At 41.4% G+C, this 16,059-nt stretch overlaps 1 protein-coding gene across 2 annotated transcripts in view; it reads right to left on the bottom strand.

Annotated features, from left to right (window-relative positions):
- The window catches only part of TIAM2 (TIAM Rac1 associated GEF 2), a 127,475-nt gene extending 111,655 nt beyond the window's left edge, over positions 1-15,820 (bottom strand). Inside the window, exon 1 of one of the 2 annotated variants that reach the window (XM_033144041.1) lies at positions 15,755-15,820. The gene's annotated coding sequence lies outside the window, so the exon portion shown is untranslated. The remainder of the gene's footprint in view (positions 1-15,754) is intronic. The other variant, XM_033144040.1, reaches the window with a different exon arrangement.
- Positions 15,821-16,059: the final 239 nt, after the last annotated feature.

The raw sequence follows: 16,059 nt of genomic DNA, 5'->3' as shown, positions 1-16,059 counted from the left end.
ACTCTATCAGTAAAGAATAAGCGATTTCTTCTGACTTCAAGGAATGTGATAACAGCTGCAAATATTACTTCTGCCTGACAAGTTGCAGACACCTTTCCATATAAGGTGAAAAATGTATAAAAGCTGTTCAGGCCATACTGTTGCCTATGTCCCAGCTGGTTCATTACACTCTAGTTGGAAGCCTTTACATTTTTAAAATCTATATGAAAATATTTAGAAGCAGACCACAACCACTTATCTAAAGAACAATAGTGGGGAGATAAGCTTTAATTAGAATAGAATCACCCCACATTTTGCCTTCTGATGTATTGTCAGCAGAATAACTCACATTAAAATTGGAACAAAATAAAAAATTCCTTCCAGTAGCACCTTAGATACCAACTAAGTTTGTTATTGATATGAGCTTTCATGTGCATGCACACTTCTTCAGATACAAATTAAAATTGGAGTTCTCAGTGTGTCACTCATAGGCACTTTTCTGGTTGCCAGAATGGAGGGTTACCTGTGTTGGTGGTGTTTTTTTTTTGTGGGGGAGTGTTATATGTATTTTGCCTATTTGGGGGGGGGGTTCCAAGTACTGCCTTTTCTTCTGCTGTGAAATGGGTATTCTGTGGCACCCACAACAGTTTCCTCGATTTCCAAATGTGTGTCGGGGTCCAAAAAGGCTAGAGACCCCTGTATTAAAACTTTGACGTTTAGAACTTAAATGCAAAATGCACTTGAACATTATCTTACTGAGATATGGCAGTGTGCATATTCTGACTAATAAACTTGCACAAGGAATTAAAAATAAATCAACAGAGGGAAAGCATGTGAAGAAGGGAAAGGTGGTCTCTGTGTCAGAATCCCTCAGCATCACAGGTATTAGTAGTACTGCAGGCTAATCATCTGTGTCTCCTGAACTAAAACTGGATCTGAGGGGAAACTCATACAGTGGTACCTCTGGTTACGTATTTAATTCGTTCCGGAGGTCCGTTCTTAACCTGAAACTGTTCTTAACCTGAAGCACCACTTTAGCTAATGGGACCTCCAGCTGCCGCTGCGCCGCCACTACCCAATTTCTGTTCTTATCCTGAAGCAAAGTTCTTAACCTGAAGCGTTATTTCTGGGTTAGCGGAGTATGTAACCTGAAGCGTATGTAACCCGAGGTACCACTGCATATGGGTAGCACATCACAGCAACAAAACCTAATATGCTAGAACCAGAAGTGATTGCAGTATTTGTCTTGTGCAAAGTAGAACTCTACATGTGAGGACATGCACTCTTCCTCCCAAGGTTCCCTGCATAGGAGCCAACTCCTAAGGGCTGAGGTCCTTTTGTGCCCACCCAATAAAATATTTGAGGGGACCCCCCAGTTGATGGGCATTGCCATTCAAATGGATGTGTGTGCATCATCTCACAATCAATTATGTGGAGTGGGGCTTACCTGCCCCCCAATATTTTATCCAAGGTGGCACCCCTGGTTCCCTGTGCAGTGGTACCTCAGGTTACATACGTTTCAGGTTACATACTCTGCTAACCCAGAAATAACACGTCAGGTTAAGAACTTTGCTTCAGGATAAGAATAGAAATCGTGCTCTGGCAGCGGGAGGTCCCATTAGCTAAAGTGGTGCTTCAGGTTAAGAGAGATAGATAAGATAGATAAAAGCTTTATTCGCATAGCCAACAGCCATAGCAACAACACATGCAATATACAAATAAAAAGAACAATGGATAAAAAGAACAAACATATATCTATGATATCATTCAGATAGTGGCCCTTAATCTCATTGCACCCTCGATGAATCTGGCAACTTTTGTCGTTATCAGTTCATTTTGATCTGATAAAAGAAAGAACAGCGTGGCCGCAGGTGGGCAGCCTGGGATAGTAAGTAAGAGTGGTGTAATAAATTTGGATCTCAAATCCTTATAGAGGGAGCATGACAAGAGGACATGAGCCACTGTTTCCAAGTTGCCATTTCCACAGGGGCAGAGTCGCTTTTTGATTGGGATCTTTTGAAATCTGCCCTCAAGTTCAGGTTAAGAACAGTTTCAGGTTAAGAACGGACCTCCGGAACGAATTAAGTATGTAACCAGAGGTACTACTGTACTTTCACTTCATCAATCAGTTCCTTCCTGTTGGTGAGCAGGTTGTACCCTTCAATTTCTACATTCCAAATGACCTGTGCCAAAAATGTTCTTCTTCAAACAAATGTGCCAAATATTACTGCTGCCCTATAGGCTTTGGTTGGTTGCCATCTGTCTGGCTTGAGAGACAATGACGTGTGCCTCCAGGGGTGAAGTCAAACCACTGCATTAGTAGCACCAAAGTGACCTCACTGATGTGGTCCAAAGGACAGCAGAGCAATACAACCATCTTAGGGACTCAGGATTTGTGTAGGGTTTACTCCTTAGCCTTTTCTCCTCCTGAAGATATCCCAGAAGGCAGCAGAGGTTTAAGGATCAGAGTTTCACTTCTCCTAGATTGGCTACCTTCCCAGGTTGATGAGCCCTATCTGCTCCTTTACAGCATGTGCAGAAACTGCCTTCTTGCCTGTTGAGGCCACTATTAGTCTTGTCTGCTCAAATGGAGCCTGTTTTGGCATCCAGTGGAAGTCCCTAACACACCGAGAGTTTGGGACCCATCGGCTACCCTCACTTGGTTTAGCCAGCCAGCCAAGGTTATTCCCAGGGTGTGGCCGCAGTCACAGGCTGGCATCTTCTAGGACAGTGTTTTTCAACCACTGTTCCGTGGCACACTAGTGTGCCGCGAGATGTTGCCTGGTGTGCCATGGGAAAATTACTTTATATATAGTCAATATAGGCACAGAGTTAATTTTTTTAAATATTTTCTAATGGTGGTGTGCCTCATGATTTTTTTCATGAAACAAGTGTGCCTTTGCCCAAAAAAAGGTTGAAAAACACTGTTCTAGGAGCCACAGATGAGAGCTAAGACATGGGTAGGCAAGCTAAGACCTAGGGCATAGGAATTCGTTCATTTTTATTACCCCCCCCAAAAAAAAAAATAGTCCGCCCCCCCACCAGTGGACCAGCCCCTGCTGAAAAAGTTTGCTGACCCCTGAGCTAAGTGCAGGATGGGGATCAAAGGTGGGCAAACTAACACAAAAGCAGCACGATGTGTCCCCACCAAAGGTACTAACTTCCTTAACAGCCCATGCACCCTAGCCCTACAGCATAGAACTGGAAACAGTGACCCTATTCTCCTTAATATTGGGGATGGCCTGTATCAGTATGTATGCACAGATTAACATTGAAAAAAATGGTTTGCTACTAGGAAGGGGTTCCCCCCCTCTTTTTAAAGAAGTATTGCATTTTGTGCATCAGAATAATCACCTGTGTTGTGCAGTGCTGCTGAATTAGGGCATGAGAGTGCATAAACGGAACAAAGCTACACAGTTAACACAGTGCTTCAGAGCATTTGCCTATGCTAAATGGAAAGCAATGCATATTCCTAATTATTTAAACATTGTTGTACATGATATACTGACTATGAACAGATGTGGGCATAGTCAAATACACTGTGGGCATATAACTCGCATGCCTAGTATGTGAACTATTTTTTTATGCTTTCTGACCTGCTGATTGCTTGCTGTTTAACAACAGGCCATGAAAATATGTGCGAAGGAGAAAGATATAAATGTGAAAATACATGTGTGTGGTTTATGGGTTTGGTTATTTAAAAAAAGAAAAGGGGGAAACAGAACCATTCATTACTTTTGAGAAATATTCAATATGCTCCCCAAAGCATCTGGGGTTTACTTCAATTTTTATGCCAAATTACAGACTGTGAATTCCAACGAGTTTTCTAGGCAAAGAATGTTGAACTGTGTTAATAATGGAGAAACGTCTGGGACTTTTGTTCATCTATAACACTTGGTACCGCCAAACTATGCTATGATTGTGATTTATAGTATTTTTTCAAACATACTTGGTTTATTAAACCAACAACATGCTAAGCATAATTTCATTTTTCTTGAGGAGAACCTTACATTTTATTCATTATCTGGCTTCCAAAATCCCATTTAGTTATAGATTTTGATACATGGGCAGAGTCACAGGGAACAGTAACTCTCTGTGAAAATAAAACTGGAACCATTTGATGGGTGTGCTAGCAAAACTGGAATTCCTGTATAAACAAATACCAAGATTTTAAAAGTAGCTGAAGCAAAACTGGCATACCCTATGCATTTGTCTGAAGTATGTGTGGCTAATGTTTGATCAGCAAAATGTCAGAGGGGATCACAATAGTTCAGCAATTGGCCACACATCTCATGCACTTCGCAACGTTTCAGAAATGCATTGAGGAATCTGTTGTAATCCAGAAGAAATGAATCAAGGCATGAAATCAGGCAAACGAAAACACTAAAGAAATGGGAGAGGGGAATATATTGCCCAAACTTGGGTGTGGGGTGGAGTTGCTGTATGGTCTCTACCCACAGACCTGCAGCTTTTCACGTTGCCTGAGTGGAAGAAAGGAGCAACACTGCAATTGCAAAATGCAAATGGACTCTAAGTGTAACTAATAAGACTGGCCACCCTTCTTTGTAAAATCTTTGTAACATTAATGCACACTCCCACCATGTTTTTCCCTCACTCCACTTCTTGTAAAAACAAATTCTGAATTCTTAAATAAATAAAACCCGCCCTATATGCTAACCATCACAACCGAAGTAAATTATTCGTCTGCCCATGCTACATTGTTTAATAAAATTAATTCTTCTTTTCCGGCCAGTCTTCTCAGAGTAATTAGAATCTTATAGCAGCACAGTTGAAGGAAATGTAACCATATGGATAGAATGTGGCAGGAGGGTAGTAACTTTATTTGTGGATATTAGAGAGCCCAACTCAAATATTCATATACACATATGTAAGTACAAAAGGATGTGGTTATTTAATGCTCAATAATTGCATTCGGCTCTTGACTGAAATCTGCTTTGTCTTTGGTTGAAAAGTTTCCTGTACTTTACAATAAAACCACTAAATAAGCCACTATTCTTGGAATATGATGCCAATTAATAAAAACTATACAAAATATAACTAGAAAATCAAAATGGATTTCTTATGCCCTGGAAATGTCAACAAAATGGCCAGTTCCAAATGGTATTTTTCATTACATTTATTGCTTAGCCAGAGGTCAGAAAGCATCTTGTCATGAACAGCAATGCGTTCCACAACACACAGTTTCCATGGATGGAGATAAAGAATGGCTTCCTTTAAAAAAAAACCCCAAAAAAACACCCAAGGGTCTCAATTAAATACACAACTTTCACACAACTTTAAAAAGCAAAGAGCAGCAAAAATGCCTAATTACACCTGTATACGCATGACTGCACTTTTACTATGTGCTAAAGCTGAACAGTTCAAGATTAGAATTTTGCTCCCATACATTCCTATAAAATGATTATTATTATAATCATAAAGGTATGAATAGAAAGCAGGTATGTTTCATATATGGAACATACTTGAGCAGCAACATATTTAGAACTTATTCTTAAATTATAGCATGTGTAGGTATTTGAAGATCACACGTACTGATTCATCATACAATTTTCCAAGCACAATCTGAAGTGTTGGTGCTGACCTTTAAAGCCCTAAACTGTCTTGGCCCAGTATACCTGAAGGAGCGTCTCCATCCCCATTGTTCAGCCTGGACACTGAGGTCCAGCTCCAAGGGCCTTCTGGCGGTTCCCTCACTGCAAGAAGTGAAGCTACAGGGAACCGGGCAGAGAGCCTTCTTGGTAGTGGCACCCGTCCTATGGAACACCCTCCCATCAGATGTCAAGGAAATAAACTACAGTCGTACCTTGGAAGTCGAACCTTCTGGAATCCGTTCCAGAAGTCCATTCGACTTCCAAAAATGTTCGGAAACCAAAGCATAGCTTCTGATTGGCTGCAGGAAGCTCCTGCAGCCAATTGAAAGCGCCAGAAGCCCCATCGGATGTTCAGCTTCCAAAAATACTGGTAGTTCACAAACCAGAACAGTCACTTCTGAGTCTGCGGCGTTCGGGAGCCAAAACGTTCGAAAACTCAGCTGTTTGAAAACTGAGGTACGACTGTATCTGACTTTTATAAGACATCTGAAGGCAGCCCTGTTTAGGGAAGTTATTAATGTTTGATGTTTTATCGCTTTATTTTTATTATTATTAATAATATTCTGTTGGGAGCCGCCCAGGGTGGCTGGGGAAACCCAGCCAGGTGGGCCGGGTATAAAGAATAAATTATCATCATCATCATCATCATCATCATCATTATTTATCCCAATGAAACTAGTAATCCAATACCTGCCAGGCCATGGTCATAAAAGGCTATTTCAACACTGCAATTCTGTGTACAGTAATCTTGGGTATCCAAGTTCTTACTCAGAAATTGAATCCTTGAACATTATTTTGTCCCAAAAAAGAGAGTAAAGAACAAAAAGAAGAAATAAGTAGTAGAGTGCCTAGAACTGCATCATGCTTTTCAGTAATTCATAATAAATTTGTAAATTTTGTGTTGTAAGCCACGATGGGAATTTCCTTAAAGGATAGGATATAAATTTTGGTGATAATGATGAGGAAAAAGCCTAGTGACAGAAGGCAAATGCATTCCCTTAGTTTAGTAGCTGCCTTTAGCAGAGTGTCATTGTTGCTAATAAACTAGACCAGGGATGGGGAACGCATGACCCCTGCAGTTACTGTAGGACTCTGATTTCCATCAGCATAATGAACAGTTGTGGGATGCGGGTGGAGCTGTGGGTTAAACCACAGAGCCTAGGGCTTGCCGATCAGAAGGTCGGCGTTTCAAATCCCCATGACGGGGTGATCTCCCGTTGCTCGGTCCCTGCTCCTGCCAACCTAGCAGTTCGAAAGCACGTCAAAGCGCAAGTAGATAAATAGGTACCACTCCAGTGGGAAGGTAAACGGCGCTTCTGTGCTCTGCTCTGGTTCACCAGAAGCAGCTTAGTCATGCTGGCCACATGATCCGGAAGTTGTACGCCAGCTCCCTCAGCCAATAACGGAAGTTGTACGCCGTAACCCCAGAGTCGTCCGCAACTGGACCTAATGGTCAGGGGTCCCTTTACCTTTACCTTATGAACAGTAATTGATAATAAGAGTTGTAGTCAACAGCAACTGCAAAGTTTCCCCTTACCTGAATGAGACTATGGCATCCAATGCCTCATCATATTAGTCTCCTTTGGGCATCCCATAAGAGATACAAGATACTACTGTACTGCTACACCACCAGAATCTGCCTACAAAACCTGACCAGTAGTTACAGCCCACTGTAGAGCCTGCATGGCAATGTTGTATAAAATAATGGGTTTAGGACTGCATCTACATTGAAATAGGAAATATTTCAGCAGTGCTTATTATTTGACTGAATCTATACTAAGTAATTATCTGGACAATGAAATTGGCATGTGGGTAACCATAGGCGCCAACTCTAAGGGGCCCAGGTTCCTTCGTGCGCATGCCCCCCCATAAAAATTTTGGGGGGCGGGCCCTCCCAATGATTAGGACATTTAGGGTCGGGGAGGACGAGCGCAGAACTGAGTGTGGCACAGCTTCAGTGCCTGGTGGCTCCTCCTCCTGCTGCTGCTGCAGAGTGGGAGGAAGAAGAGGGAAGCAGCCCCAGGCCATTGGCAGCAGCTGGAGGAAGAAGAGGACACTGAGCAACTGAGAGGAGCCACCAGCCATTGAAGCTGTGCTGCTGCCACATTCGGCTCTGCCCCTTGGTTCCTCCTGGTGTTACACACACATCATGGGTGTGTCATTGCGCGCGCACACACACCCCGATCTTCTGCTCAGGTTAGCACCCCTGTTGGTAACAATAGATGCAAACAATGAAAGAGGCCCAAACTATTCAAAAAGCAAACACTACCCTTGATGACCCTACAGGTTCACAATTATTTAAATAAAATGTTCTACACAGTGGTATCTTAATTCAGAGGCCTCTATAAACACGCACAAACTCAATAAATACTATAGGACAGAAACATCACATACATATTATTACAAACCACACACGATTTCAAAAAAAGCAACTCCCTTAGGAAAAACAGAAATCATACCCACGTGCTGATACCATTTACAAAGTTATCACCTCATTGCTAGAAATTGTACTAGTTTCTGTCTTTACTCCAGATAAGGTTGCACTACATAGAATAAACACACATCCCACAAACACATAAACTCTTATCTGACCACTGACATCAGGGTCTTTTCGTTCACTACAACTAACATCAGCATATGCCAAAGCAGCCACACACCATACTTCTACAAAGGAAATGGGAGTTTCTTTTGATGGCACAAAAAGCAGATAGGTAACTGACTCAGTGCATCACTATTCATGCTTCTAATGTTACATTTAAAGGGGAAAACAATGCACTTCTCCTAGGAGATACTGTACAAGGTTCCCCAAGGGTGGAGAAAACTCATGCCAACACATGAAGGAAGATGCATAATCTTAATACATCAGAAATGCACGTAAAATGCAGATTGGTTTCTTCCACTTTGAGTCCCAAACTGATATATATTTTCTGAACTAACTTTTGTCAAATCTTTGAACTTATAAAATATACTGATTATTAAGGACAGATTCATGCATGGAAACCAGACAGTGTTTCTCTCCTCCATAGATGCCTGCTCAACCATTGCTTGATAAAATATTACCTGGTACAGAGGTATCAGTGCGGTGCTATTTCCATAATCATGGCATCATTTTTTTTAGGTCTGAATCAGATATAAAATGAATAACTGATTTCAGTCCTTATATGAATACTTACTTTGGCCTTAAGAATTCACTAAGTCTGTGTTTGTTAGTTTGTTTGTTAGGTCTGTATTGTTTTAAAGGTATGTATTGTTTTAAAGGTACCACTCCAGCAGGAAGGTAAACGGCATTTCCGTGCCCTGCTCTGGTTCGCCAGAAGCGGCTTAGTCATGCTGGCCACATGACCCGGAAGCTGTCTGTGGACAAACGCTGGCTCCCTCAGTCTATAGAGCGAGATGAGCACGCAACCCCAGAGTCGTCTGTGACTGGACCTAACAGTCAGGGGTACCTTTACCTTTACCTATACAGTACTGCTTAATTGTTAAAACCTCTAAATGATTTATCCTGTTTTCCTCTTTGCAGCTCTAGAAGCTACTATCATGGATCACACAGTGCCTACTCCTGGCAAACAGCAAACCACCAGTGCTTGCGTGTAAATACAAGTGTGCAGAAATCTGGTGACACAGCAATATGCCCAACCATGTGTGTGCATCCTTTGGAAATAGTTCTTGAGAGCCCAGAGGCTGATCAAAAGCAGAAACTCTAGAATAAATTTCCAATTTTGTCTCCAGTACTCAAAAAGTATTATTTCAGCCAATATCTAGATATATATCTTATATATCACAATGGAGATTATGCTTCATCAAGCACAAGACTAAGGAGTGGTTCCCCACTTTATGCAGCATTAATGTTTGCCACAGATACACCAATGTTGTGCTAGTCTTTCCTTTGGCAAGTACAAAGTATAAATGACAGATCTGTATGCACAACCATCAGACATCTACCAAGTAATCAGGGCTCCCAGGAATGCCAATATAGATATTTCAGGATGTTCATCTGACAATTCCACTTAAGGAGTTTGCTGAAGGAAACCACCCAGAGCAAACATATTTGGAGTGTGAGATGCATAACTGTTTTGTACAGTATACCTACTCAGCCATATTGCTGTGGCTAAGCTGAAATTTGAAGCTGCATTGCAACTTATCAAATATAATTAATGAAATACCAAATCTCAGTGATGTAGGGCAGAGACAGGAAAAAACAAAAAAGTCAACCTTCCCAAAGAACGAGAGTGTTCAATTTCATATGGAAAGTAGAAAATAGGTTACATAAAGATATTTTGCATGGTTCAAGCAAATAGGTATCCTCTGCTGCAAGTGAGACAATGTCAAAGCTTTTATCATGTTTACAGGTATTATGGCAATTCACAACATGTGGCAACAAATAAATATTTCCCCTCTATATATGTTTAAAATACTACATGGAGTAATATGGTTTCAGTCCACACTCCAGTGCTAATCACCACCTTTCTGTTTTTAAGCAAACTCTGTAATTCCAGAATTATAAGAGAAAAACACATGTGCCTGTAGTATCCTAATGATGCAAAGTGACTCAATTAATAAGAATGATGTGTTTCCTCTCTTGGCCACTCTCCCTCTTTCTGTAAAGTAGGAATTTCCTTTTGGGCAAGTTAAGTTGTTATTGCTCTGATAGCTAGAAAGAATGGAGACTAACTTGTATTTTTCACAATAGACGAGACAGGTCTAACTTCTTGATGTGTGGCCTTTATTATTTAGCATAAGAGCACAATCCACAAGTCTGAGTGGTGAAAATATTACAAAGAAAGTGAGTTCATACATGCTAGTCCAGAAGTGTGAGTGCTATTCATATGGGTCTATGTCCTGTGAATCAACAGGTGTAAAGGGGCGATAAAGAGGTAGGCTAACAAGGAGGAGGAGAGGAGGAGAGGAGAGTATGGACCTACTCAAACATAACTCTGTTCACATGGATGCCACCACTTCTGTGCACTGGAAGACACATAAGGCAGGGATTGCCCAGCCACTTAGGAAATTTCCACTCTACTTCACATACTGCCTTCCAAGAGATACTGTAGGTAACTGTAACAATGCACAACTTAAATTTTCACGCTGCTACTGTCATCATACACACCATTTGACACTCCCCCTCTGTTCCCAACAATGGCTTCCAATCTGTCCTGTAATCTTTAGAAGCTGCTTAAAGCTTACTTTCTTGGGCTCCATGATCACTGCAGATGGTGACAGCAGTCATGAAATTAAAAGACGCCTGCTTCTTGGGAGGAAATCAATGACAAACCTAGACAGCATCTTAAAAAGCAGAGACACCACCTTGCCGACAAAGGCCCGTATAGTTAAAGCTATGGTTTTCCCAGTAGTAATGTATGGAAGTGAGAGCTGGACCATAAAGAAGGCTGATCGCCAAAGAATTGATGCTTTTAAATTATGGTGCTGGAGGAGACTCTTGAGAGTGTTAAAAGAAAGAAAAAAGATAAGTGGAAAGGAATTGCAGCTGAGTTGATTGGAAGTCAAGCACAAGGTGGGGGGGGGGGTGTTGAAAGGTGGTGGGAAAAACAGATGCAAGGATGCAAGGAAAGACCGGTTGAGTTTTTTGTTTTTGTTCTTTATTTGTTGTCATTGTTGTTGTTGTTGTTTTTCTTTAAGATGTGTAGAATGAATGTTAGTTTATTTTGTTTGTAACATGCGAATGTATTAATAGTTGTATTGATGAATAATAAAATAAAGCTAAAAGAGAGAGAGAGAGAGAGTCCCATGGACTGCAAAAAGATCAAACTTATCCACCCTTAAAGAAATCAGCCTGTAGTGCTCACTGGAAGGACAGATCCTGAAGTTGAGGCTCCAGTACTTTGACCACCTCATGAGAAGAGAAGACTCCCTAGAAAAAACCCTAATGTTGGGAAGATGGAGGGCACAAGGAGAAGGGAACGACAGAAGATGAGATGGTTGGACAGTGTTCTCGAAGCGACCAGCATGAGTTTGGCCAAACTGCGGGAGGCAGTGAAAGATAAGTGTGCCTGGCGTGCTCTGTTCCATGGGGTCATGAAGAGTCGGACACGACTGAACGACTGAACAACAACAAAAGCTTACTCTACCACTTTCAGCCTCCTGAATGGTTTCTCTCTCCCTTAAATGACTTACCCATTATCCCATGCCAGGAAGGCACTCACAGGTAGCCCTCTCTTTCTTCAAAGCCAACCTATAAAAACAGTGTTTTCCACAGAACCTTTGCCTCTACCCTCCTCTACTACTATAATAAAGCTTTCAAGTACAGTGATACATCAGGTTAAGAACTTAATTCATTCTGGAGGTCCGTTCTTAACCTGAAACTGTTCTTAACCTGAGGTACCACTTTAGCTAATGGGGCCTCCTGCTGCTGCCACCCAATTTCTGTTCTCATCCTGAAGCAAAGTTCTTAACCCGAGGTACTATTTCTGGGTTAGCGGAGTCTGTAACCTGAAGCGCCTGTAACCCGAAGTACCACTTTATGTTTACATGTAATCATACAAATTTGTCCCCCATTACCTTTCCCTTGTAGTCATCTCTTTCTTCATAATATAAACTGTAAGTTCCCTTAGGCAGGGGCCCATCTTTCCAACACTTCCTATCCTACAAAGTGCTACATACATAGATAGTACTATGTAAATAATAATATAAAATAGTAATATGGAAAGCAGCATTATCCAGGAGTCCAGAGCCTCTAGAATCTAGATTATAAAGGTTTAGTGTAATTTTTTAAAAAAATTATCAAAGTTTCTCAGGGAGTAGCATGAGAACACATAAGACAGGACTATTCAATGCTTAAGTAGTATTGCAATGTTTATAGTTAACTTTTCCCACAGGAGATGCTTAAACCTGTTCACTTTTACTTTATAACTAGTGAGTGCGAATATGTTCTTTTTATAACTAATATTCATTAAAAAGAGATGGAACAAAGGCACTTTTAATTGATGCACTAGAAAATAAACCTATTTACAACTGGTAAATGGTTAGCAGCTAATTATTCTTGCTGGTGTGGCACTTGCAAATAGCTTTCGAAAGAGAATATGCATTTCCATGGTTACACAGTATGAATGTTTTCAAGAACCAAAGTAAGTGGACTATGAAATAGTCTCAGTGCAAGAGATGATTTGCATCAAGCACACTTAACACCTATAGCATGTGCTTGTTTGATAACCAGACTCCCTGTAGCTTACTGTATATTGTATGCATCTTTATGCAGAAAACCAAAAAGCATCACTACTGTATAAGCACTGATGAGCACAGTTTATTTAGTTTCAAGCAGAGCTCTGGGTGGAGCAAGAAAAACAGCATTCACAAAGTCGCTGCAGAGACTCCTTATATTCTCATACCATCAAGATACCATCTCAAAACCAATGGAAGTCATATACACATAACCCAAGGTCACAAGTTTGATTAAAATTATTTCCCATTGCTAAATCCAAAATTCTCCTTACAAGCTTGTTTGGCTTTTAAAACATTTACCCATTGCCACAGCATTTTTAAAAAGATAGTAATCTCTACAAATTTTGGCACACTACTATGTGTGATTTTATTGTTTAACCCCCCCCCAAAAAAAAAAAATTTGATATTTTGTAACGTTCTGTTTGCAAACCGCTTAGAGATTTTGCTTTCAGAAATGTAAAGCAGTATAGAAATGATTTAAATAAATAAAAGACTACTCTAGTATAATATATGGGTTTTTATTTTAAAAAGTATTGATGTACAGGAGATGAAGAATCCTAAATTCAAGAAAGGAATTAAAAGCAGGTGCCTCTCGTTTTAATAAGTAGGTCACCCACCACAGCAGCTGGGGGAAGGGAGACACTATACATGAGTGGGAGAAATTGGTCGTGGCAGCCACATCTTATTTGTGAATAATAGTCTTATCACAACACTCAGATGACTTAATAATTACAAGTGTCACCAGCAGCAAGTGCTTGGGGTTTGTAGAACCTTCAGCTCAGCAAGAGCCCCAGCTGCACAGAATTTAGTGCAAGGCTCCACGTCTTCAGATAAAGGCCAATTTCCAAAGGTTCAGGAGTACCCATGTCCTAAACCATGAATCCATGATTCCCTCTCATCATCATTCTTTGTTACCAAAAGCATGTAGCTATAGCAAGCACCTTTGTTTCTAGTTCCACTCTCTTTCAAGAAAGATAGGAATACATTGTTTCACATACTATCGCAAACATATGGACTTCCCAAAGCTACGTTCCTGTAACAAAGCAAACTTCTTTCAGTCTCCTGTATTCCTAGTTTTAAGCTTTGGTCTGTCTTTGTATAAAATTAATCTACTCCTCTAACCCCAGTGCTCTGGGCTGTAATGCATGCTGCATCTGTAAATCAGGGAGAGGTCAGAGACCATTTTTAGAAGAGTTGAAAGCAGTTTGAGAGAGACAGTGGTCTGGATGATGTGCACATTTTCTTTGTCCCACTGGTGCTGCTGTGACATAGATATATAGATATAGATATGAGAACCATACTGAACTAGTTTACCAAAGGCAAAAATAGGGTGAGCAACAATCTCCCCGCCCCCTAGGGGGAAAAGCACCTATTATCTGTCTCCAGCCTTTGTTAAATAACAGCTCCACAACAAACCAAAGACTTGGAGACAATTTTGCTTAGCAGCTTTCCCCTTTTCTTTTCTTTTCTTTTGCATGTTCAGTACTATGCAGGAAAGCCATTAAACACTTCAAGAAGAAAGCAATATTTATTATGAGTTACTGTATTTGTACAGCACATCCAGCCAGGACCTCCAGCAGCAAAAGTTCAGAAACATTTTCATAACAACTACCATGCTTATTTTTAGTATCCTCTTGGATACTTTCTGATTAACGAACTGCAGTGAAATTATCCAGACACTCTCGTAGGCGTGCCTTTCTGTGATGGGCACCAAGGAAAGCATATGCACACAGAAACATTTTGAAACAAGAACTTAAGAATTCAAATGTAGTTCAAAATAACTTCAAAAATACAAAACTACAGAAAATTAAACCGATCCAGCTATGGTGGTGCCTTTTGTAATTGTTTTATTGTTGGGATGTTATTGTATTTTACTATGTTGTTCTCCCTTAATACTGGCAGTATAGAAACTGCTGAAATAAATAAATAAATGCACAAGATAGCTTGGCTGTTATGGGGTGTGTAGCCAGGCTAATGCTCTCTACTGTCGCACACACAAGTTCCTATCTTTGTACTCTGAATTACTGTGGGCTAATAACTGCTCTATAGTTCCATGCTGGAAATCAGTGATCACTCCGATTCTGAGTTGAATGCTTTAAAAAGGTGGGTAACTAAAACAGGTGGTATGATATCAAGGACATGCCAAGGGCAGAGTCACATAGGAGGTCGTCGTCCTCCTGCACTAGTAGGTTAGCACACAGTTTAGAAATGCATTAAAAATATGGCAGTGTTCCCACAACTTTCAACAGCACAGATTCTACCAACTAGACTAAAGGCTAGCTTGTGAGCAGACCAGAAAGCATCAGACACCCACTCAAAAAAAGATTCATGCTCATGCCTTAAATAGCCGGCCACGCAGCCTTAAGGCTGCAATCCTAAACACATGCGCTGGATAATAAATCCCATAGAACATTGTGGGGCTTGAGTAGTTGCTTCTGATTAAACATGAATAGGATTCCCCTACAAGTTCCAGAAGGAAGAATTCATTTTATTAGAACAGGCGCCGCCTAGTCAAGCAAAACTCTCGCAGCTGAAGTGATTACCAAGCATCAAGCAAATACACCAAGGCTGGGAATCAATCCCAGGACAGTAAACCTTCAGCTGGGCTACCCCGGAGCAAGCAAGAGGCGGGAGACATACATCTATCCCAGTGCAGTAGAGTTTTCACACCCCGCCACCTGGAAGGAAACCATTTTAAAAAAAAACAAAAAAAAACCCCAAAAGCCGAGCTTTGCAATGTTAAAGCAACTTGGGGAGAGAGTGGCGGCTTCGAGCTTCGTAGCTCACCTCCAACCTAAACAAGAGAAGTTCTGAAGGCGCATTAGGGTGCTACCCTAATCAGTTCAGCCACTAGAGCCGATGGTCTTAGATGGGCTGCAGCCCATTAATTTCAGCGGGTCTACCCCGAGTATGTCCTGGTGGGACAAGCCTTACTAATACTAATTCAAGAGAAGACACGCGCGCTCGTCCCTCCTAGTCCTACTTACGTCGGGTTAAGCCAGCAGCGCTTCCTTCCGAGGAGACCCGCGCAGGGCTGAAATGAGCCGTCCCCCTCCAAGGGCGGCCGCAGAGCTGCTGTTCTCCTGTGTGCTGACAAGAACTCAGCCCCTGTGGAATGGGCTTCCTCCCCTCGAGAGCTCGCCCTCGCTTTCCACAAGAGGGGAAGCGGCTTTCTCCGCCCCGCGGTCTCTTCTTCCACGCACAGTCTCTCCCCCGGCTGGCTCGTACAAAATCCAAACAAACGCAGCCCCGCCTCGCGCTGGTCAGAGACCCAGCAGCAGCAGCAGCAGCA

Source organism: Lacerta agilis, chromosome 3, assembly GCF_009819535.1.
Source record: "Lacerta agilis isolate rLacAgi1 chromosome 3, rLacAgi1.pri, whole genome shotgun sequence".
Taxonomy (NCBI): Eukaryota; Metazoa; Chordata; class Lepidosauria; order Squamata; family Lacertidae; genus Lacerta; species Lacerta agilis.
Note: the sequence above shows the minus strand (reverse complement) of the source record. Positions and strands in the feature narration are given on the sequence as shown.